Source organism: Cupressus sempervirens, chromosome 3 (genome assembly GCF_028749045.1).
Source record: "Cupressus sempervirens isolate cs-2001-9-10 chromosome 3, ASM2874904v1, whole genome shotgun sequence".
In the NCBI taxonomy this organism is placed as follows: domain Eukaryota; kingdom Viridiplantae; phylum Streptophyta; class Pinopsida; order Cupressales; family Cupressaceae; genus Cupressus; species Cupressus sempervirens.
In genome coordinates, this window is record NC_143120.1 from 169,056,654 (window position 1) to 169,083,293 (window position 26,640).

A 26,640-nucleotide genomic window follows, 5' to 3' on the forward strand; every position below is an offset into this window, starting at 1 on the left:
TGCTTTGAAACTCTTCTTATACCAAGGTATCAACTGCATATATTTGCAGTGTACCCTACATTTATAAACTAGTTAGTTAAATTAAAGAGCCTTGGCTTTCTTGAATTTGGATCAATCTCTACTCTCAGGCCCATTTCTTCAATTGCCAATGTATTTACAGAATTTTGCAGCTCCAGCTCTGCAACTTCTCGCTGGTTCTCTCTATTGTCTTCTAGTAAATTTCTTACAGCCCATAAACCCCATTCTCTTAAGAATGGATTTTTCTGATCAACTACACAATGTTGAAAAATAATATATAAACCACCACATTCTCGAATCTGATCTTGGACATGCTTTCTCCGAAAGCTGGCATTAGCAAGGACCGATTACTATGTCTCGCCAATAACCTTTATAAGGGCACAATTCCCCTGTTTGATGAGCATGAACTGCCCTCTCTTTGTCGCCTTCATGAAACAAACAAGAGTCTTCACACATATCTGCTGAAGTGCTTGTCATGATTTTACTAGGAGTCTCGCATGTCATTTCTTTAAACTTTTTGGGAACTGTCGGGCAAGGATTTGAACTTCCTGTGTTTTCTTGCCTTGTGGCTTTCTTTACAGCCTCAGGAGGACCAAGCTCCTGAAGCATACCTATCATCAGTTGTATAAGATCAGATGAAACCAGAGAGTTTTCCGGATATGATTTTCCATTATTTTGATTTTGGTGTATGTCTGCACAGGAGGAAGGAGAATCCTCACATGCATAGATATCTTTGAGTATATTTAAAAAATAGCCCAAGACATCAATAGCAGGAGATCCAGTTGGAAGTGTTGGAGGATTCACAGACTTAAAATTGATGCTTCCCTTGGAACTCCGTACAATACCCACAATAAATGTTACAAATTCCCTCACAACAGATTTGCATTCCTTTGAATTCACTAACAGTGAGAATTCTTCCATTTGGTGATTTGCAAAATCGGCAATGATGTATAAGAGATATGCCTGTTCTGAACAAAAGATTTCACTTCCATCTCCAACCCTGGCTGAAGAAACTTCTGCTGAACTTAAACCAGTAAATAACTGTACAAAAACTGGTTCAACAAAGCATATCTTTGTAAGGAGGAGCTCCAGCCAATTGCCTTCGATCCCAACTGTATCCAAGGCACAACAAAAACATATTAAATCATATTTCAATTCTAACTGCTAAAAAAACTCTATTTAGAGAAGTTACTAAATCAAATCTGAATCATCATAAATTACTAATATATATATTTACACACTACTTAACACCCCATATTTCTAGAAAGCCTTGTTATCTGCCCCATAAGAAAACAAACCAAGAAAGATATCAAAAAAGAAAAGAAAAATAAAAATATAACCCATATTTTATTCATTGATACAAAATCATAATTTAAACAAGAATAACAAAAGCAAAGAAATAAAATTAAAACTGATATGATATGAAAAATAATCAGTAGAAGCATTTTTGACAGACTTGCCAAAGGCCTCAAAAGCCCCAAACATCATCTCAAGGCATCAATATGACAAACCCAGAGACAATAAACCAAACAAACACACCGAATCCTGCAACATAATACACAACATCCAAAGTTACTCAATGCATGAAGGGATATCCAGGGACACAATGGAATTGTGAAAGAATCAAAAGTTGTGCTCCGTGAGGATGCATCCCATATGCTGGCACCCCTATTCCTGAGGGATGGTACCAAGAAGCAAGGACGTTGTTCAGAAGTACCCTGCCCATCCCCAATCTTTCCAGAATTTCAGTAATTGTTCTGGCGCATAGGGGACAGAAAGGGTATGTCCGAGAAGTCCCCTCTGTCCTAGGGTTTACTCATAGTCCCCTATGCCCAGACTACTTTTGAACAGGCAGTTTGAAAAAACAACAAAATTATTTAATTTGAAAAAAAAGGCTCAGCAGGCCCACAAAGACACCAAAACCACATAAATGATACCAAAACCTAATCGAAGCATAAATTACCGAAATGAAGGAAAAGAATTTTGTTTTCACATTTGCAAAGGAGGAGGAGCAGGAAGAGAAGCAGAGATAGCCGGAGGAGAAGGTTGGGGTAATGTTACTCTGTTTTGCAAACATGGCCAAAAAATTTCAAATCAAGAATCATTGTCATTTATTATCCCGAATTCATCAATGAATGTACACTCTGACTTCATTGATGTCCTGACTTAAAATTTCACAAGTTTTGATCACCTAGTGATGAAAGAATTGTCATTAATGTCAAAGGAACTCATGAGAATGAACACATACAAGATGGACAAACTAAGTGTAAACACCATCAATGTTAAAGATCTAATGAAAGGAATGAAGTTTAATGCTGAAAGGTTTCAGACTGACAAAACTGAATGGAGAAGAGATGTATGAAGTAGATACATAGAAGTGTGCTGGCAGATTTGTGATCAACACCAAGTAATTACCCTAAAGAGATCTGTGTGATTTCACATATTATACTGCAGCATGTCTCAAAATGAGATAAAGATCAAACGACAAACAATACTCGATGAATGTTCAAATATGAAGATTAAATGACCAAAACTAAAGACTAGAATAATGGAAGACATACATGAAAGAAAAACACTTAAATCAAGGTTCATATGAATAAAAATACATTAATTTTAATATATTAACAGTATAGACGAAGACCAAAAGAATCTAGCCGACAGCCTACGAAGTAAATGAAAATCAAAATAATAAATACATATTTAGTCATACAAAGAGCAAGTTTGCAAAGTCAGACAATGGCGTCAAGACCAAGACTATAAGACAGTGGTCAGTTGTATTAAAATGTTTATAAACAATATATTTTCAGTGTTAAGGAAGTCACACACAGGACATAGGATCTGTTTAGATGACAGCGACAGATTAAAGATGGTTTCAGCATTCAAAACTCATATACAATCAAAACCGTTGATGCTAAGTAAAGATAGTTTCAGCATTCAAAACTCATATACAATCAAAGCCGTTGATGCTAAGTTGCAATTATCATCACGTGAGCAGCAGGGATATCGATACCATCAAATGATGAACAGGAATTACAATATTGGTCGTAAATAATGAGAAAGAGTGACAGTAGTGACGGAAACAAGGATTCAAATGGACACAAACTTGTATTCAAGTGGACACAAGGAAACCTAAAATAATTGCTTTGCCCATAACGGGACTAGAAATAAGTTGCATGAGCCTTGATGAGAATTAGAAGGCACTTTCAAAAGTGGATCCCGCAGTAATTTTCAGCACCGATCATTAACTCCATAACAGTCACCTGCCTGTCATAACTGAAATAAGTTGCATGAGCCTTGACAAGAACCAGAAGCCAGTTTGAACAATGGATCCGACAGTAATTTTCAGCATTGATCATTAACACCATAACAGCTTATGATATCAAAGAATCTTCATCACGAACTACAACTACCTGGGATATGATTATGCCCCAATGATACAATCCTCTCAACCAGAAATTTGTCATACAAAGCTAGGTTGCGTTAGCCTCAAAGATTTCTGGAGATCAATAACAGAAGAAGATGCATCCGCATTAGCCAGTAGAACTGTTGAAAACGGGTTAGCTCATGCAGCTGGTTTTCTGGTGGCAGTTCAATGTGTAGATTTGGTGATCGAGAGCATGAAGGGCTATAATCCTGAACCCAGAGAGATTAGAACAATTGATGACTGCTTGATGTCTATAATTGATGGGATTTCTATGAGAATCGCTCTTGGATTGCCATACAGGAAGCAGTACAGGCATATCAGTAAACACAATGCATTTCAGTACTCCAGTGAAAATAGGAGTAAATGTCTGAATAATTTGGCAAAGAAATGGCTACAGGTATCAAGGGGTGGAAAGTCTCAGCTTCCTAAAACCCTTCATCAGTCTCTCGTCATTGGTGATGTTTCAAACTTCAATAATATTACTTCACTAATTAATGGGCAGTGCAGAATCTTCTGAATTTGAAGTATGGATGTATCTCTTCATTATCATCATCTCAGCCGAGAAGCAATTTACTTACTGGGGCAGTCTCTTTAGTGATAGCTTGCATCATCAACTAGTTCGTTTGGAACTAATTGACATTTCCATGTCTTTGTATTGTGGATTTGGTGATCGAGAGCGTGAAGGGCTATAATCCTGAACCAAGAGAGATTAGAACAATTGATGTCCGTTTGATGTCTATAATTGATGGGATTTCTATGGGAATTGTTCTTAGATTGCCATACAGGAAGCAGTACAGGCATATCAGTAAACAGAATGCATTTCAATACTTCAGTGTCTGAATAATTTGGCAAAGAAATGGCTATAGGTATCAAAGGGTGGAAAGTTTCAGCTTTCTAAAACCCTTCATCAATCTCTTGTCATTGGTGATGTTTCAAACTTAATAATATTACTTCACCGATTAATGGGCAGTACAGAATCTTCTGAATTTGAAGTATGGATGTATCTCTTCATTATCATCATCTCAGCTGAGAAGCAATTCACTTACTGGGGCAGTCTCTTTAGTGATAGCTTGCATGATCAACTAGTTCAGTTTAGAACTAATTGACATTTTCATGTCTTTGTATTTGGTAATATGCTATTGCCTACCCAAGCTCTTGGCCAAGACTCAGTACTAGGGGAACACTCAGTCAGAAAACACACACATAAATATTACACTCAGCTGGACTTAGAGGAGAACCACAAACATTTATGAAGAGTGAATGATGCATTCACCATGCTCACAGTGAAGAAGCTTCAGGGTAATTTGGCTCAGAGAACATCACTGGAAGCAGCGGCACTGATCCAAAAGTATGGTAGTTTCTTTACTCAATTTCCAAGGTTCACCTATTTGCTGATAGGGGCATTCAATGGCTATCCACTCAAACTAACAAGATATGTGGATGACAGACTTATATTGATTGTAGTTTGTCGACAGGTGAGTGCACTTAAATAAAAGGCGTTCAACCAAGAAGAAAACCAGACTCCCCTTTCCTATCACTCTTGGCCACTATTGCTTCAAGACTTTGTTGGATGCATCAAATATCGAAACAGAACTGGTCAAAATTGATCTTGTTGGTTACAAAATGAGGTTTCATTTTGATAGTAAGAGATGTGTGAGGGATCATCTCCAATTGAGCCTTGGTTATTTGCATTTCTCTAACATTGAAGATTACTGGGAAGACTGCAATGATGCATATGAGGTCAGAAGGCGAGAATGATAAAAATTCACAATGCAACACATGAGAGATTTCAAGATGGACTTGATCATAGATGGCATAGAAGAGGATGGTAGATCCAATCTATTTTGAAAAAATTCAGACTCAGAATCTCCCAAATATTAATTGGAGAGATCCGGAAACCAGAAAAATCAATGAAAGAACTGTGATGGTAATCAAATGTTCAGAAGCCTGGGTTAGGAAGAAGATAGCCGAGATGACAGCAACGACGCCATCTAGCAAAGAAACTCCAAGGAGAAGAACGTGATGGAGCCTAAAATTTAATCTCCATTATTGACCATGATAATTGAAACATGAGGTTTGGAAGTTATAGAAACAGACTCTTTAGAAAGTTGTACTTCATTATTTGTTTCAAATCAATGCTGCCTTTAGAAAGACATGACCATACGGTCACAGACTAAAAACAATAAGGATTTGAATTTGAAGGCTTCCCCAAAATGGATGGGCAAAGATGTAACAAATGTAAGTCAAAAAGGATAGGGAGATTCATGATAGTAATGCAGTACTTATTTTGCCAAAGAAAAAGCTGAGGATACCATAATTTCCAGCTAACTCATCTTCATTTACGACTATAACAGAGACATGAATCATGAAATCGATGCTCAAGTAGACAAGACATGAAGTATCTGATGAGGACTCCAGCTAAAAAAGCTATAACCAAAAGGTGCTATTGCTGACAAAGGGCAATAGAAAGTGATGGCAACGAATGTTGAGAGCCCGATAATATTGGAACATTGAATCAGAAGGCTTCTACAGATTGACTAAAGGTATCGTGAAAATTTATATGCAGAACGATGAACAAAGACATAAATTTATCAACAAAGAAAGATATAACACCATGTCTTTAGAAAGAGAATCATAAGGAGCCATCGAATATAGAAATAAAGAGATAGAATAGCCTTCGAATCACCAGGCGGACGTTGTCAAGGATCTTCGTTGCAATGAAACAAATATTCGATAATTGCCGGAAAATGTGTAGTTTGCTAGGGAGGAATATATGGTGTAAGAAGCAGTTTCACATGCAAACAAAATAATTAAAATTGAGAATAGTAATCTTGTTGGATGGTGAGCAATCAACGCAAGTAGTTAGTCAGCGGTGAAATGGATGAAACAAAAGAAAAGATGTCTTATTTAATCATTGCTAGAATATAATTATCTGAAGGGTGTTGAGTAAAGGATTAATAGGCTTCGACAACAATAAAGGAAGTTATAATAAAAGGGCTGCAAAGATATATGAAATTAACAACCGATAGAATAATATTCAAATCATTACTTATCAAAAGTAAATTAAATTTATTAAAATACTATGAATGAAGAGGTGCTGATATAACTTAGAGAATACTGATATGGGACATGACTTTTAATTTGAAAAGTCGTATCTTACAAAGGATAAGATATAAAACTTATTTGACTTTTGAAGAAAGAAACAAATTCGAAAGCATTCAGATTCATATTCTCAAAGAAGAAGCATTTTATATTATTTTGTATGGAGGGGTAAGGAGCTTAATATGGCTTTTTTAATATAAATTCTATCATTTTATTTTAATAATAAAATAAAATGTTCTTTGTTTATTATTAAAGACGTGGAGATTTAAACTGCAGATGAATCGTTCTTTGTAATTACTTTTGGAATTCTGTGTACAATTTTAATGTCGGATAAGTGGACATGGTCATTTAGCATTTTAAATTTGATCATCACAAATATTGTGAAATATAAAATTGTTTCCACATCTGTGTCCAGTTTGTCTCCCTACCAGACGAGTTAAAGTTCAATCTAGACTAATTTAAGATTGCGTATATATTTGATCTATGGCATCTTGATTATTTAATTGTTGGCAGTAAAGTGTGTAAAACATTATAAGTTGTATGTGAAAATTTACTGAAGTTGACTCTATTGCCCAGATGAGCAGAGGCACTGGTCTTTTTATTATTGAAGTCAGAAAATCTATAACTTCCTTCCTACAAGCATCAGATTCATTATTAACAAACCTTATACAAAACATTCAAACACTCAGCATCCAGTTTTCATTTTAATAGAGTTCGAGGACCTTGCCAGATGGAGAACTCCAAAGCTTCAATTGGCTTTAGAAAAGCGAATTGAACCCGGTGATCAGATTCGAGGAGAAGGTCTACCTGCTTAGGTGTAGCGGAGCCTGAAGTGCAGGAGAATCGAGAAGTATTCTTGTTCGTTTGCCAGAACTAATTGCAGAATCCTATAGGAGAAGTGGCAAGCTCTTGGATTTCCAATCTACGATTTTGGGAACCAATAAAACGGATCATCAAGGTGGTTCTTCCTCATCTGCTTCACCCAAAATGCCAAATGCAATCAGGCTCTCAAATACAGAGTAATCAAGGAGTTAGAAGGCAAAACCAAAGGAAAAGGAAAATGAATTTGTACAAAAGTATAAGGGAAAAAGCCCAATTGAAATCCAGGATAATCCTGATATTAATGAAGGAATACCATGTCACCCTCAGTCCTAATGGATTTCGTCCTACTGAAGGCTCCAGATCTAACCATAGAGGCTCCTCCTCCTCCCTTGTCAGAAATGGCTCCTCCCTCAAAGGTTGCTCACGAAGGGATAATTTCTACACCATCAATGCAATAGAATACTCAGAAAAATGAAGTGCCAGAATCATCACAACCTTTTTCTTCTTCAAGGATAGAACAGAGTTTTAAAATGGAAAGGGAAAATGATGGAATTAATCATCCCTCATTTCAGCACAGTCTCGAACTTATTTCAAAAACCTAAGAAGCAAAAGAAAATAAAAGTAGCTTCAAGACTAAAAGCAGACTCAACAACTGGGAATGTGTGTTGAAATAGCGCAACTTATCTCAGAGAAGAATGTGGAGAAAGCAACACCTTCTCATTTTGTTACGACAAAGTTCAACTTGAGGCCATCCACAAAAGGTAGAGAAAGAAAGACTTGCAAAAGAAAGATACAAGCAGCAACTAGAATATAGAACTTCCACAAAGGAGATATATAGAACTTCCAAGTGGTCGCTGAGAACCTACTACAAAAGGTAGAGAAAGAAAGACTTGCAAAAGAAAGATATAGGTAGCAACTAGAATATCTTACTCCTTATGTGAAATCTCTCACAGATACTTCCACTCTGCCATTGAGTATTGATCACTCGTCTAGCACCACAGCACCACAAGGGGAGATTGATACTCGGGCACTTGAAAACATTCATAAAAAATATTAGTCCTATGGAAGGAAGACCAGAAAATGGGTGGATAGGATCAAAGCACATGCCTCCCACTTCCTTACTAAAGTTAACACTATCTATGATAAGGCAAAGATAAAAAAACAAGTGGTTGAAAAAGAACTAGGAAACATCAGAAAAGAAGAGGTGTTATGTAAAGATATCATGAAAGACCTTAGTGAAATGGTAGGAATGGATATTAACACCTTGATTAGAGAAAATATTTTTCCAAATGCAAACAAAAATTACATTGCCCCTTGGCTCAAAGCTATAGAATGGAAGTTGATAATCATCAATCAGGTTTCTGCTGAGCAAGAAAAATTGGCAGCTAATTGTAATATATTAAAAATCAAAATCCAAAATGAGCTCTCCACCATTCATCCTACAGCATCAATATTAGAAGATATTCAAATAATGCAGGAAAGTTTTTACGCTACAGGCAATGGAAGCTTTGAGTGATGATACTATGGGTAAGTTATCTGACATCTCTAAATTTCTCAGAGCTTCAGAAGCTTGGGTGCAAGATCTCCAATTTGAGCTACACGGAATACATATAAGTTTGAGGACTTGGAAGGCAAGGATGACCATTGTCGTCATTCCAAGAAGCAAGGTGATTATCCCTACCATTAAAGCTTGCAGGATATTCACAGAAAGATCCCCTCTCCAACCAGAGCAATTTTCAGCACCAGGCTCTTCTTCCAAAATTTCAACAGCAAAGGATAAGGATCGGTAAAAAGAGTGTGTGTTGAATTGTGTATTGTTTTTTGAATTTTGAGTTGCAAAAAAGTCATATTTTTGGCTAGTTGTAAATATCCCATATGACTTGTTCTTCGTCTTCTTCGCTTTCTTGTCTATTTCTAAAGGCTTTGCTTGAACCCATGTTTTGTACAAGTTAGGCTTATCCTAACTTCTTCTAAAAGTAGTTATTCTAACTTCAAAACTTATTTCAAGCAAGTAGTTTTGGAAATGTCTCAGTCAGTTACTCTAGGAAATTTGTTTCAAATAACTACCAAGTAGTAACGAAAGGTAGTTAATTAGTTACCTCAAGTAGTTACAAAAGGTAGTTAGTTGGCTATCTCACATAGTTATGAAAAGTGGTTAGGCAGTTATTCAAAGTGGTTAAGTAGTTATCCCACTCATTTCCTATATATATGAAGAGACTTATTGTAAAAAGGGTTCCATACTTTTCTCACAAAAAGACATTGTAAAGAAACTTGAATGGTGTTTTCAAGCAAAGCAATAAAGGAACATTTTGGAAGTGCTTCAAAGGAGTTCTCAAGTGTTAGTACTGATGATTGTATACTCATTGGCGATAAATCTTGCTTTCTTGAATGTCTTATATGGATCGATTTAACTTATCCTCTTTTTGGTATCTAAAAGAAGATGTGTTGAATCTTTTTGAGTATAGAATATTTCTTACTTTCTTTCCCATCTCTCTTTCACATATATGTTTGCTCTTTTAAAACCCCAAAATACCAAATACCCATATCATACAAGGGAGCTACCCCTCCAAATGCAGAGAAAGATCACACCCCTAATGTGATCTATCCAACTGTTATATTCAGTTTGTCACTCTTCCGTTGGACATTTTTTATAAACTTTAAAGTGACGAACCTGTTTACTAACACACATCAAATATACTTGATTAAGACTCTTAGACCTGCCATCTATTAATTACAGACACCAATATATTATTACGTTTTCTTAGTTCCATGTTTATCATCTACCATTTTTCTCATTTCACAGTTGCAACTTGGAGTCTTTGGGCATTTTGTGTTATAATTAGAATATAATACATATGCAAATTGACAATGAAAGTTTCTACAGTGATGAATCACTTTTCTAGATCCTTGTAAATGTATTAAGCTTCTATAATGTCTATGATGAATGCTTTATTGATGCTGTGATATGAATATTTGAAATTTCTCCATACTTAATAAAAATCCCCTTATTTTTTGAACAGCTATTCCTTGCCATCCCCTAAAATTGCCCTGAAAATAGCTATGTACCGGAAACACATCCCACTGTTCCCTGGCATCCCTGTCTCTAAAACTTGGTGGAAAATAGCTCAAAAGTTAAATATCATATCAGCATAAATGTTGTCATAGATCATTGGATAGTCATTTATTTAACCTGAAAATCAGTAATGCACCAGTCGAGCTGAGTTCATATCGCTTCATGGCTTTGCTAGCTACATGTATGCGTTCTGTATGTTTCCATTTACAAGGTGATTCAAATCTATTTACTTAGCTTTTCTATCATGTCGGTACATGAGACATAATTTGGTGGGATTGAAAATCTTTTGAGCATGAGGAATTGTGCAAGAGACTCCAACACTCAGAAGGAATGGGATACAGAATTTTAGGGCACAAGAAAGCCCCTAGAAATATCTTGATGCTCAAAAGGTTCCATAACTATCAGTTGTGATGGATAGAGAAAATGGGGAATAAAAGCATGATTGCTGGAAAAGAGCATTTGATTAGCTTTCAAGGAAATGCCTTGTGATTCGTTTAGTTTATCAAACTTCCACAAAGAAGATAATAGGTAGGTAAAGTGCGAAAAATCATAGCTCTTCTATCCATCAATTAGTGATATCTAAATAGAGGTATTTGTTCTTATCACCACAAATCTTACTAATTTATGCATATAAACCAGTGTAACATGGGTGCAAACCAGTGTAACCGGGGTGCACGCACCAAGGCCAAAACCCCAAAGCACCGGGTGTGCATACGTCCCTGGTGTGGGTGCATTGCACACCTGAGTACCCTCATCAGCCGAAAAAGCATAGCCACACCTCAACCGCATCGATCGAGCACCTGGGTGGGATGCGAGACGTGGGTGTGTCGCTGGTGTGGGGGTGCGCGGGGTGCTACTAGGGTGCGCACAGGGTGTGGCCAGCAGAATGGGCAAAAAGTTTTTTTTTAAAAAGACTTTCTTGCATTTGTTTCTAAAGCAAGCTAACCCCAATTGGGTGTGGGTCCCATGTGGTCTATTTTAAGGTTTAATAAGGCCAATACACCTCATTTTCATTTCACCATTTTACTGTTTTGGAGCAGCAAGGAGCAAAGTGAGCAAAAGAATTTGAAGGAGTTTGTGAGAGCTTAGTGGGTGAGGGATTGCAAGACCAAGAGGAGCAAGAGGAGCAAGAAGATTTGATTTGGCAAGTGCCTCGTCAAGTTCAAGGTAGGTTTTTTTTATTTTACACCTTTTTTTGGTTTTAGAAATCAATTTATAATTTTGTATTTAGCTTTACTTTCAGCTTTAAATTTTTGTATGTTTCATTCTTGAATCTTGCTGATAGTAGATAGTTGATAGTTCTATGATTTTTATTATCTATATTAATTTTTGTTCTTAAAATATACTGAAACATATTTACTATTTAGCTTCCTTTTTATATATATAATATTTTTAAATAGTAAATGCTAAAATTAAATACTAATAGTAAAGTTTTATGTAGGCTGAAACTAGTTTGTTATAACTTGTAACTTATTGATTACTTGGGCTGAAATGTATCATGATTCATAATCATTTTTATAATTTTACTTTCATTTTGTAAAATGCAATTTTATAAATGACATCTAGATCTGGCCAAAGTGTAGAAAACAGAGAAATTAATGAGGGAAGTGCATCTGATTATGAGCCTGAGCGCGAGGGAAGTGATCATGGGGCTAATGTAGACGGTCAATTTGAGGAAGAGCCTCCTTATGTTGCATTAGAGGTGCCTTCTATTGATTGCCCTTCAAAGATTTTGGCACTGTATGCTAGGGATCCTTATGATCCAAAGTCCCCTCTAAAACAGTTTGCTGTGAAAATTACATGCTCTACACCTACAGGTGGTGGAACACGTAAATGGAAGTGTAATATATGTAGTGCAGAATGGTTTGGCAGCATTACAAGAGTTAATGCACACCTTCTTTTTTGGACTGGTTATGGCGTGAGCCCATGCATATTCTTGGCAAATACTGAGAATGTGAAATACAAAGTTGAAGTGAACAAACTATGGGGCATTTCTAATGATATTGAAGTCCCAGTGCCTCGATCTTTGGTTGCTAGGCAATAGGTACAGAGTATACAGCAGTTACAAGGGCAGCAAGATACATCTACTCCTATCTTGCATCAGAGAGCGGGGACTATGTCACCTACACCATCATTTTCCTCACCTACACATAGTTCAGCAAGAGATAACAATAGCGGGAAACGGAAAGCAACTACAAGTCGTCATAGAAGTAACCCCATTGCTCATTTATTTAACATGCGTGCAAGGGACCGATTAGATGATGTTGCTGGTGATTTCTTCTTTTCCAATGTCATCCCTATACGTGTCTCGATCTCCCTATTTTGTGAGAATGATGTCCATGGCAGTAAAAGAGGTAGAGCCATCATATGTGCCACCAGGGGACCACAAGTTGAGGACCACAATGTTGGATAGAGCCTATGACAAGGTTGGGATCTTGATGGAGCAGATGAAGGCATGTTGGATGGATTCAGGCTGCAACATTATCATGGATGGGTGGACAGACATTAGTCAGTGTCCACTCATCAACATTATGGTTACATGCATCAAGGGCCCATACTTTTTGAAGGCAATTGATTGTTCAAAGCATCGTAAAGATGCTTATTTTAAGTTTCATGTGCTTAGGGAAGCCATTGAGGAGGTTGGCCACAAAATGTAGTCCAAGTTGTGACAAATGCAACACGTGTGCAAAGTTGCAAGGAGGCTTGTTGAGGCAGCCTATAGGCATATTTGGTGGACTCCATGTTGTGTGCATGCCATGAACAATGCACTCAAAGACATGGAAAAAATTGACTAGATTAGACAGGTGGTTAATGATGGGAGAGAGGTGCAAATGTTTATCTACAATCACCATACATCACATGCACTTTTCAAGAGCTTCGCAAAGAAGTAATTCCTGAAACCAATTGAGACCAGGTACGCATCATATTATATTCTCTTGAAGAGTGATTGAGTTGCAAGAGCCATTGCAACTCATGGTTATGACACAAGAATGGAATCGATGGCCTGAGTCCATAACAAAGCAAGGAAAGAGGGTAAAGGAGACAGTGAAGAGTGATCAGTTTTGGAGTGATGCAAAATGCATAGTCCCCACCATTACTCCAGTGTTTCAAGTGATCAGATATGAAGATGCAGATTCACCTAGCCTTGGAGAGGTTTATGAGTGCATTGATTCCATGCTTGGGCAGATGAGGGTTGTTGTGCATGAGAGAGACCTCACTCTAGTATTCTATATGGTGCACATTGAGCCTATCATTTTCCATAGGTAGGAGAAGCTAAACACTCCTTTGCACATGGTTGCCTATGCATTGAACCCAAAGTGGTACATACCTAGACCTAGTAGAGTCGCACCGATGAGGTGAAGAATGGGTTCTTTTGATGCATTTCCAGGATGTATGATATTGAGACTATTAGCGAGATTCGCACCGAGTGGTCCAAATTTGCTAGTCTTTCAGGTAATCCTTAAATCTTGATTCAGTGCTCTAAACTCTTTATAATTATAAGTTCTGTTAATTGTTACTTATAACTTTATTTAAGTTATTTTAATATTATGTTGTAAATTTGTAGGATACTTGGATATTGCAAAGGTGAATCTCAAAACTATGGCACAAAAGAATCTCATTTTGTGGTGGAAATGTCATGGGTCACAGAAGTCAAAGATCACCTTGCTAGCCATCCGACTACTTTCTCAAGTTTGTAATTCCACCCCTTTATAATCTTAAGAGTTTTACTTTACTGATTTTAATTTATGATTCAATGATTTACCATTTCGCATTTGTTACAAATTGTATGAACGTTTGTTTGTAAGTTGTAGCTTTCAACTTTGTTACTGTAATGGGCACCCCTGGATGTCCCAAAAAACTAAACCAATTTTCTGAAAGGAATTTTGTCAAACAGTTTGCATGCAACCTCTTATTTCTCCGTTTAATGTTTTAAACCCCTTATAACTCCGGAAATCAAACGTTTATTTGTTTGTTGTGTTTTGTGCATGGAATTGGTATCATACAACATAAACAAGAAAGAAACTACAATAATATGCAAAGTGGAAATGAACTGCTGCTAATAAAATGTTATTTTCAGAATTCATAAAACCAAATACATGGCAGATTTAACAACTCACTAATTACTTCAGCAGTATTGACATAATACTCCAGCCCATGCTTTCGAACTTGCTGCTACAATACTTTGTCCTTCAATCAGTCCACTACCTTCGTAATACCATTCCCTCAAAGTGGCATAAGCGTCGGACAAGTAGTGAAGAAGATATGAGCAAAATACCAAATCTGCCTGTAGCCGGAAATGCAACTAAACTGCCTGATAATGAAGCCAATAAGAAAAAATTTCAAAGGCCAAACCCCAAGGGAATGACGTCTAGAATGTTACAAGAGAGGACAGACGTCCTCAAATGCCAAGAACGGAGCTGCAACTCACACACCAATTTCTTCTCATATTCAACCTGCCTAATGAAGCCACAAATGCTTCATTTTATTCTATTTCCACGGGTCCACTCAACTCATATGGGCAATGTGGGATAAAAGATGTGTAATATATAAAACATATATTAAAATACCCCTTATGTCTCCCTTGGGTACACATCACCATAAAATAAATATTAAAGTAACACTTTAATATTTTACAATTAAATTAGACGTTAATTTAATAAAACTTCAGGCATTAAAATGTATTAGCAATCGGACTCCGAATAATGCGAGTGATAGCTCATCGGAAAGCTCTCACCGAGGAGTATTGAATCCAATCACCAAAATTGACCTGCACTGTGTCCTGCCGACTTACTAAAAATAGTAAGTATGCCTGAAACTGAGTAAATCAACTTCGTTTTGGCCCAAACTGGAAATGACTAGGCCAAAACACTCCAGGATCCCTTTAAACCCTTCGTTAGCCCTCAGGACCATGTAGAACAAGGGTAACGCACACACACTTGGTCAACTACTAAAATGGGGACATTACAGTCCGCCCCCCTTGAAATTGCTTGAATCTCAGTCCAGCCTGCTGAATAACCTGCTCACTCTCCCATGTAGAATCTTCCTCCGGCAGGTCTTTCCATCTGACCAAATACTCCTTCACTATCCTGTTTCTAAGCTTCCTCTCTCTGGTGTCCAGGATAGCCTCGGGTACTAACACAAGCTTCCCCTCCTCATCCAAAGGGGGTAAATCTGTAGAAGGCACTACACTCTGACCAATGGCTTTCTTAAGCCTAGACACAAGAAACACATTGTGCACTCGATTGCCCTCTGGAAGCTCAAGCTCATAGGCGACTTTGCCCACTTTGCGAATCACCCTGTAGGGACCATAAAATCTAGGTTTCAACTTTTCAGCTCCGCTCTTCTTGAGCGATGACTGTCTATATGGTTGTAGCCTCAAGTAAACCATATCCCCTACCTCGAAGCTGCGCTCTATTCGGTGCTGATCAGCATACAATTTCTGTTGATTCTGGGCCTGTTGTATATTCTCTTTGAGCACTTTCAGGATGTCCTGACTATCCTGCAATAAGTTTTTGGCTTTGGGCACTCTACTGTCCCCCAAAACTAAATCCATGAAGCTAGGTGCTTCATAACCATAGAGTGCCATGAAAGGAGTCATCTTGATGGACATATGATAAGTGGTGTTATAACAATACTCTCCCATATGCAACCATCTGATCCAAGCCTTTTGTTGTGTAGTTACATAGTTCCTCAAATATCCTTCCGCCCATTTATTCACAATCTCTGTTTGCCCATCTGTTTGCGGATGATAACTAGTGCTAAGTGTAAGATCTGTACCACACAACCTAAACAACTCTTGCCAAAAAACACTCATAAACTTACTATCCCGGTCGCTGACAATGAATTTGGGCAGCCCATGTAACCTGAATATCTCTCTAAAGAAAAGATCTGCCACCTGTGCTGCTGTGTAAGTGGACGGAATAGCAAAGAAGTGAGCAAACTTCGTCAAGCGGTCCACCACCACATAGATGCAATCTCTTCCCTGCACTCGTGGTAAACCAGTGATGAAGTCCATCGAAATACTTTCCCATTTCCTATCAAGAATGGGCAAGGGCTGTAATAAACCTGCAGGAAATGTGTGCTCTCCCTTATTCTGTTGACAAACCACACACTCCCTGACATACCTCTGAACATCATCCTTGAGCCCTATCCATGAAAACCGCTCTCGGATCTGCCTGTAGGTCTTGAAGACCCCCGGATGTCCAACTGTGGGTGCATCATGAAATGCCTTCAGTATCGCCTCTCTCAAATGTGATGACGGAATCAAATAAACCCTGTCCTGAACTCTGATCAATCCATCTATCACCTCATAGCGATCATCCTGTATGGTACCTGAAATCAATCCAGAAGCCCAAGCATCTCCGACATACTCTGCTATAATCCGATCTCTCCAATCTCCTGAAATCTCTGCCAGAGCACATAAGTGAGGTATCCGAGATAAGGCATCAGCCACCACATTTTTCTTACCTTTAACAAACTCTATGTCAAAGTCATAAGCCTGCAATTTAGTCACCCATTTTTGTTGCCGATCATTAAGATCACGCTGGCTCATGAAGTATTTAATACTGTTGTGATCAGTCTTGATCACAAAACGTCCACCTACCAAATATGATCAAAATTTGGCCAATGCATGCATTATGGCCAACATCTCCCAGTCATAGACAGAATAACTTTTCTCAACTCCCCGGAGCTTCCTACTCTTGAATGCAATGGGATGCTTCTCCTGCATCAATACTGCTCCAATCCCATCACCTGATGCATCACAATGAAGCTCAAAAGGCTTCGTGAAATCCGGTAGAGCTAGAACTGGACATGAAGACATTACCTACTTGAAATGCTCAAAACACCTCTGTGCTGCCCCTGTCCACACGAAGGCTCCTTTCCTGGTAAGATCTGTCAAGGGTGTAGCAATCTGTGAGAATCCCTTAACAAACCTCCTATAAAAACCACATAAACCAAACAACCCCTTAAGCTGTGTAAGGTTTGTGGGAGTAGGCCACTCTACAATAGCTCTAATCTTTTCGGGATCAACTCGAACGCCATCTGCACTAATAATATGCCCCAAGTAAAGGAGCTCAGTCATGCCAAACTCACATTTAGATTCCTTGGCATACAATGACTCTCTCTCCAGAATAGATAACACCTCCTCTAGATGATGTAAGTGCTCCTCCCAGGTCTTACTGAAGACCAAGATGTCATCAAAGAAGATCAAGACAAATCTCCTCAGCTGCTTCCTAAATACCTGGTTCATACAACTTTGAAATGTAGCAGGTGCATTGGTTAGACCAAATGGCATAACCATGAACTCAAAGTGGCCATAGTGACATCGGAAGGCTGTTTTCTCAATGTCCTTTGCTCTCATCCTGATCTGATGGTATCCTGATCGCAAATCAATTTTGGTGAAGAAGCATGCCCCATGCAACTCATCAATCAGCTCATCAATCCTAGGAATGGGATACCTGTTTTTAATTGTTTTCTTATTCAGTGCCCTGTAATCGATGCACATGCGCATCGTCCCATCCTTCTTCTTTACCAATACTACTGCTGAAGCAAATGGGCTCTTACTGGGCCTGATATGCCCCATCTCCAACAAATCCTTAATCGTCTTCTCTATCTCATCCTTGTGTTTCTTAGGATGACGATAAGGAGAAATCATAACTGGTTTGGCTCCCTCCTCGAGCTCAATAACATGTTCCATCCCTCTATCAGGAGGAACCCCATAAGGAATATCGCTAAATACTTTAGCGTGTCTATCAACTATCTTCTAGATATCTGGTGGATGACTCTTTTCTTGTGGCTCTGGTGAAATTGGCATAATGTAGCACTCTGCCGCCCACTCTATGTCATCATGACGAAAAAGTCTCTGCATTCTCCTCAAGGACACTACTCTGCAACCTCCATCTGAAAGTCCTCTAAGTACCACAGTTCTGCCCTCATGCTGGAATCTCATCTCCAATTTCGCTAGATTGAGTGTGAACTCAACTAGTGAAGCCATCCATGTCATGCCGAGGATGACATCATAATCTCCCATGTCCACAACATAGAACTCATCCTCCAACTCGTAGCCATCTCCAAACCTGATGTGAAGATTAGATATCTTCCGAGTGCATAATAACTTATCACCGTTAGCCACCATGACTCTAAACCCATCATGCTCCTCTGTCTGTAACCCTCTCTTGGCTACCAACTGTGCATCTATGAAGTTATGTGTAGCCCCAGTGTCAATAAGAGATATCACTTTCTGACCCTGGATAGTACCCCTGAACTTAAATGTGATTGCCTTTTGGGCCCCTGTCAAGCGTGCCAACGATCTATCATCCTTAGGAATGTTGCTCTCCTCTATAGTGTTACCCTCATCTGAATCGGAGTGCTGATCCTCCCCTTCTGACTCTGACTCTTCTGCTGAAAAATACTCCATTTGATTTGCCTTAGCCTTTAGAGAACAATTATGAGATAAGTCCCAAGGCTCTCTACAATGGAAGCACAGCTTCTTCTTTCGAAGTTCATTCAAGGTTTCATTGTCTAGTCCCTTTGATCCTTCTTTGGGTTTGCTATACTCTTTCTGGAATGGTTTTTTGTCTTTGTCCTTGCGGTAGGAAGAATCTGTTGAATGGTTTTTTCCTTTGTATACCGAAGGGGCTAAATCTCGTGCCTTTTTAGTTGCTTCAGCTAAGGTGAGTGGATCATGTCCCTTCACCCAACCTCGTAATAGATCAGCAAGACCATCACAAAATAACACCACCAATCTCCTAGGAGAGATATCAGTAACAAGTACAAACAAGCACTGAAACTCGGCAATGTAAGCATCCACAGAACCTGACTGTTTTAACTGTGCTAGCTCCTTGAAATGTAACTCAGGATCCTTAGTGTCAAATCTCTCAATCAATGTTTCGATGAATTCCTCATAGGATGTAATCTGATTATGCCCCAAAAGTCACCATGCCATGATGCCACCATTCATGTGCAACGCCATCCAAGTGCATAGCCGCATACTTGATAGCCTCCTCCTCGGGCATAGGATTTAGCTGCAAGTATGTATCTACCTTCTGCACCCAAGCTCATGCATTCATCTTCCCTGAAGCATCATAATAAGGTAAAGAAAGTTTTCCAACTTTCTTCCTCAGCTCAAAGTTTTGATTCCTCCCTCCTGCTTTAGGCATGTGTCTCATCCTCAAGTCCATATAATCTCTAAGGTAAATATCCGCCTGAAACTCCGGTCCACTAGCCTCCCAGTCCCTCCTGAATTGATCCTATAACTCGGTAATCTGCGGTTCGTTTACTGTTTGAACCGGATCTCTGGGTGGGAAAGTGGGTAGAAGAGGTCTCGAGCTCGCAGTCCGTGCTGGGCGTGCAACGTGTCTAAAGTTATCAGCCTCATTCCCATTGTTGTCGTGTCCATTATTACCATTAATGTTATTCTCAGGACCATTGTTATTGCCTTGGCCTCCATGGTTATTGTTTCCCCCGTTGTTATTGTTTCCCTCGTTGTTATTGTTTCTGTTGTTGGCATCACCTGGATTAATATTGACACCCATCTGTCTAGCCATGAGCTGCAACATCATGTCCATTCGCCTATTCTGCTCCTGCTGCATACGCTGCCCCTGCTCTAACGTATCCAGTAACTGTCTGAACAGTACCTTCCCCTGATCTGGACCAGCATTTCCGCCTCCGCCTAATCCTGTATTCCTGTCATCTCAATCACCCATACTATTGTCCTGATCACAGAATATCTTCTCTGTGTCTGTATGGTTGGATTCAATGTCCCACTGCACGGATGCACTAGACTGTTTGCTTGGCAAGTCTGAAATCCTATTTTGTCTTGCTCTGGTATCGCGGAAATTATAAGACCCCTGTCGCATGCTCAAACATAAATGCTTAGCCTGTGTTTTTTATTTATTTCTGATTTTAGTATTTTGACATTTAGTCAAACACTTTTTTCCTCTATCCGGCTGTTCCAAATTCCCTATAAGACCTCCACAGGATGGCAGGATTTATAGCTCTGATACCACTGTAATGGGCACCCCTGGATGTCCCAAAAAACTAAACCAATTTGCTAAAAGGAATTTTGTCAAACAGTTTGCATACAACCTCTTATTTCTCCGTTTAATGTTTTAAACCCCTTATAACTCCGGAAATCAAACGTTTATTTGTTTGTTGTGTTTTGTGCATGGAATTGGTATCATACAACATAAACAAGAAAGGAACTACAATAATATGCAAAGTGGAAATGAACTGTTGCTAATAAAATGTTATTTTCAGAATTCATAAAACCAAATACATGACAGATTTAACAACTCACTAATTACTTCAGCAGTATTGACATAATACTCCAGCCCATGCTTTCGAACTTGCTGCTACAATACTTTGTCCTTCAATCAGTCCACTACCTTCGTAATACCATTCCCTCAAAGCGGCATAAGCGTCGGACTAGTAGTGAAGAAGATATGAGCAAAACACCAAATCTGCCTATAGCCGGAAATGCAACTAAACTGCCTGATAATGAAGCCAATAAGAAAGAATTTCAAAGGCCAAACCCCAAGGGAATGACGTCTAGAATGTTACAAGAGAGGATAGACGTCCTCAAATGCCAAGAACGGAGCTGCAACTCATACACCAATTTCTTCTCATATTCAACCTGCCTAATGAAGCCACAAATGCTTCCTTTTATTCTATTTCCAAGGGTCCGCTCAACTCATATGGGCAATGTGGGATAAAAGATGTGTAATATATAAAACATATATTAAAATACCCCTTATGTCTCCCTTGGGTACACATCACCATAAAATAAATATTAAAGTAACACTTTAATATTTTACAATTAAATTAGACGTTACTTTAATAAAACTTCAGGCATTAAAATGTATTAGCAATCGGACTCCGAATAATGCGAGTGATAGCTCATCGGAAAGCTCTCACCGAGGAGTATCGAATCCAATCACCAAAATTGACCTGCACTGTGTCCTACCAACTTACTAAAAATAGTAAGTATGCCTGAAACTGAGTAAATCAACTTCGTTTTGGCCCAAACTGGAAATGACTAGGCCAAAACACTCCAGGATCCCATTAAACCCTTCGTTAGCCCTCGAGACCATGTAGAACAAGGCTAACGCACACACACTTGGTCAACTACTAAAATGGGGACATTACAGTTATCTTAGGTGTTTAGCTCCTCAACTGCAAAGAGGAACTAGTCCACCTATAACTTCATCCACTCTGTTAAGAGGAATAGACTTACGTCTAAGAGAGCAGAGAAGTTTGTTGTTGTACATGGTTTCTTGCTGCGCAAAGATCGCAAGATACGCGAGTACAAGGAGAGCCCTACATCACGATGGGATGTGGAGCCAGAGGATCCAACTCAAATTGATGAGGATGACGATGCAGAAAAAGCCAATGTAGAGCTAGTTGATGTTCCTTTAGAGGATTGGGATCTTACCCACGAGGAGTCTGGTAGTTCCAGTGATGAGGACTTTGGTATAGGGGATGAATAGAGAGCACTGGGGATGATTGGAGATTCCATTCTCATTATTGACATTATGTCATTTTGCTGATTATACTCACTTTGATTATTTGCTATGGCTATGATACATTATTTCATTTCACGATTTCATGCTACTCGGCTCATTGTCATCATGAGCATCTTTATGATATAATCATACACAATATTCGTATTTAAAGAATGAATTTTGAATCTTGCATCTTGAACTAAGTTAAATGGTCATTGGTAATGGTTATGAAGTTTCAAGTTTTAAGTTTGAACTTAAGGTTTATGAATTGCATTTCAATTTTCTCTTGTTGCACGGATATCAAAATTGCCTCAATTCCTGCCTTTTTGAGCTATGGTTATTCTTAGAATATGCCTCATTTTAAGCATTAAAATGGTCACTTACTCTCAAATTTTTTGAAAAATTTCGCCCTTCAAATATCTCTAGCTCATTCCCAGCTCCATCCAGCACTTCAAATTTTTAAAATCCAGCTTCCAAATCAAAAGTTGTCACAAGTTAATGGAAGGAACCAAAATACGTAATTCCAATCAAAATCTTAACCATTAACCTTTAAAAAGGTTAAGGTTCGGGGTCCAAAACACGTGTTTCACTTTGAAATCTTAACCTCTCCATCAAAAAGAGGTTAAGATAAAATTTCAAAACACGTAATCCGAACCATTAACCTTAACTTCTTAACCTTTAAAAAGGTTAAGGTTCGGGGTCCAAAATACATGTTTCACTTTGAAATCTTAACCTCTGTGTCTAGCTGATAAAGGTTAAGAATCAGAAGCAGGATCATCTCAAAAGCATATGTAAGATGGAATATGCGTTTCAGACATGAAGGTATGGAATCACTAGTTTGAAGATATGGAGTCACGGCATATACCATGATTAAGGAAGGTCAACAACCCATTTTTGCCATGAATTTGATGTTTTAGCCTGCAACACATTACATTATTGAAGGAGATGATTAACACATACTTCTCATGAGTTTGGTTGGCAACAAATCATTGACATATCACTTTGATAATACTCAAATATGCAAATAAACATGGTGATCATGGACAACTCCCAGTCCCCACCATGTCATTGATTCAATAACTTGAGTTTGTGCATAAGGAGTGTTTAATATGGTAAATGAGAATTGTGCTAATACAAATAAATTAAAAAAGCCTAAGCAATCAACAATCCATTGGTTCAAATTTCTAAATGATTCAATCCACTTGCCTGCAGCTTTCCTCCATCCCCCAACCCGCAACATTCAATGCAAATGCAACATATGTGATCTAACAAAAGGTTCCTCTAGTCACCATATTTCATGAATTGGTCTAAATACATGATTTAAAGTCTTTCAAACTCAATGCGCAAAGGAGAGATTCATTTCTAATCCAAAACATTTAAAAAGAGCATAAACATCGAAGTAGAAACAGCAAGAAAGGCGGTGAATCTGACTTGTTTGATGGAATGCGCAATTAGAATGTGACTGAACTGTTTGACACAATTCTTCAATCTCCAACACACAGGTGACCTTTGGCTCTCCCTCCCCATGGTGTCCATAGAAAGGCTTCAATGTAACTAATTGGTTCAAAGAGTTGGCAAAATGATGGAGTGAATATATTCAAGACTAGTGTACTCATATTATCAAACCAAATATCATCAACTGATTGCGATGAGCACAGCGTATGAGTAACACCATCGCCTCCATCTAGTTCGTAATATAGCTCTTCTTAAACTAATGACAAGAATGTTAAATAAGTCATACTTCTCATTCTCCTTGCTCATGAAGGAAGACATATGGGCAGATATGCATGCACGGTATAAAAGCGTAGACAAAGCACGTGAACTATCTGGCACAATACCTCAAAAAAGACAATGCCCGGGCATTCGAAGCACGTGGAAAAATATAAAAAAGGAATCCCTCAAATGGAGTGCGACAAAGGGTGATATATTAGCGAGAACATGCTGAGGTGTCAACTTAGAGGTATGAAAGCAACTGAATCAGAACAGAGCAATTCATCAGCAAGTACCAATGAAGCAAAGTTACAATCTAGTGAAGGTGGAGGTGGAAAAATCATTTCGCAAGCTATGAAGAATGCAAACATGGCTGAAATAAAAGAACAAGAGATGAAGATGAAGACAAAGATGGAGATGAAGATGGTCGATGATGAACCTCAACTTCCATTACAGACATCTTGTACCCATTCTCAGGAGAATAATAATCTGGTTTCAAAAGGTATAGAGAATAATACATTAAGCATGATAGCTGAAATTACTCCTAAAATCAATGAGAGCATTTTGGCTTCACAAGGCATGGAGAATATTATAGACACAATATCAAATGAGAACATGTTAGCAATAAGAGAAGCAGACATAGACTTTGGAAAAGGACTGGAATTTGCATCTAATCTTCCACTGGATCACGATTATAATCCAGGTTCTGAAGAGGACACAGATTTTAATTGTGAATGGTTGCTCAAAGATCTTGAAAAGCTACCATTTACACATTGTTGAAGGAGAAGATCCAATGGCTACCATCAAGATCAAGTATTCAGCGCTCTTTTCAAAATGTTTGTCTCTAGAGTCACTCTAGTTAATTTTAGCAAGGTTAATTAACCTCTCCAAAATTACGTATTTTGGAAGTAGTTATTAACCAAGAAAGAGTAGTTCTTAACCTCTATGTCTATAAAAGGAGTCATTTTTGGCTTTGTAAGGGACTTTTTGGACTTTGGAAAAGGGGAACACTATGCTAAATTTTGATTAGAAGATAATATTTGGAAAGTGTGTACAAATTTTGTCTTTGTAATCAAAACTTTCTCGTGTTCTTGGTGCAAGAAAATAAATGAACGTGCAATTTGAGTTCTCTTCTTTCAAATCTAAATTGTTAAAAATATTGATTCTCTTTGCAGTGAGCATTCTTACAGTATTGTGCAAATGTTTATGAATCTTTGGATCAGCATTGTGCTAGTAATAGTTCTCAAGTGTAAATCTTGACTGTTGTTATTAGCGGTTTTAAGTCAATTCGGAAAAACTTTGAATTCGTGCAGTGCATTCGTCATCAATGGCTTTCTATTTATCTTTAAAAGTTTGATTTCATCTTTATTTGAAAAACTTCAAAATTATATCATACAAGGGAGCTGCCACTCTAAACGCAGAGGAAGGCCACATATCAAGAGCCTATCCAACTGTTGTGAACAGTTTGCCACATACACTCTGCTGGGCCATTTTTATAGTGACAAATCTGTTTACCAACATCTCTATTCAACTATATTTGGCATGTTATATGATATATTGAAGTGTCATTTCATAATTTGCATTTTCAATCATATATATATACTATGCAACCCCCCCTCCCCCCCCACTGTCCCCAAATTGAGGCCCTTTTTTTCCCACACCCAAAACTCATCCCGACACCCCCCAACGCCGCAGCCCTGCGCCGGTGTAACACTGATATAAATGCCACTACGTGCTGAGCTTAATTCTTTTCCAGGTATCAATCATCGAATTCTGCTATTAATCCCTGTGTATCTCTGAATATATTTTTGGAGAGTAATAGAAAACATAGCATTCCAAGTTTGGGGACTGCGTAGATTCTCTCCGAATACTGATGCAACTTAGTCAAAAAATATGAGGGCAACGCTACTGAATTAAGCTAAACTGTATCTGGTCAGGCAGCTCCATATAATTTTAGGGATCAACGTTGTATAGGCTATATATAAATAGATTTTTTGTTGTTGGCATAACAGAGGTAGATCCGAAAAAATGAGTAAACAGGCAAAAACATTGAATTTAAATTTTGACTTTAATACCCTGCTTATTAGAACCCTAAATTGCAGGAGAAACTAGTTTTCCCAAAAAAAAATGATGTCAAGGAAATACAGTTCATTAAGATGTAAAAAGGAAGAGCAAGTGGGCTAAAACAGATAAATTTAATCAAAGACGCTCAGTAAAGAGGGCAATACCTTCCTGTGATGTCTTCAAAAGGCCAGCGAAAATTGGGCATCCATCATTTCCACAGATATCCTTGAGACGTCCCCGGTTGTCCTTACAACAGGTACATATGACCATACACAAAGGCTTATATATTTTATCATTTTGAATTGTTGCAAAACCTGCAAACATTTGAGGAAAAAATGCCTGCCATACTGCAGATTGTTGCTCCTCTCCTGCCAAGCAAACATTCCCCAGCAACTGCAAAATCATCTGGCAAACATCTGAACCTTCCCATGATGAATTTTCCTCACAACCAGTGTTACGACTGTACTGTGATATTAATTGTTTGGAAAGAGAACCTGTGATTCCTAAACCCCCGTCGTAAATAAAGGAAGTTTGGTTTTTTATTTCTCCAGCGTGGAGGTTGTACCTTTAAAACCGTGCAGGTGAGTTCATAGGATTCCGTCTTCTCATGGTTAGAGACTTCAGTGAGGGAGGAAAGACAGTTAAGAAATGGGGAGACTGGTAACTTCTTTCTGTGGACATCTGAGCGAGAAGAAGATAAGAAGAATTGCAGGATTGCGCTGAAATCTGAAGGTGGGTGATCTGTAATAGAGTGGGCAAGCTCTCTCAGTGTATTTTCATCGCATTCCATTCGATTTCTCTTGTAAGCGCGTCAGATTCAAACTTATAACAGGGGTTATGGTTTATTGATGAAGCTTACCAGCCTTGAAAAGAGACTCGACTGTAACGTGGTCTAACAAGAGCTCTTGCCGAACTGTTTTGGG

The 26,640-nt window shown here is 38.4% G+C and overlaps 1 pseudogene across 1 annotated transcript; it reads right to left on the minus strand.

Annotated features, from left to right (window-relative positions):
* On the minus strand, positions 1-26,640 carry LOC149565301 (uncharacterized; annotated as a pseudogene). Its single transcript, XR_016362032.1, has 2 exons — positions 25,882-26,640; positions 1-1,130 (listed from the first exon to the last, which is right to left on the minus strand). The product of XR_016362032.1 is annotated as an uncharacterized LOC149565301 (transcript).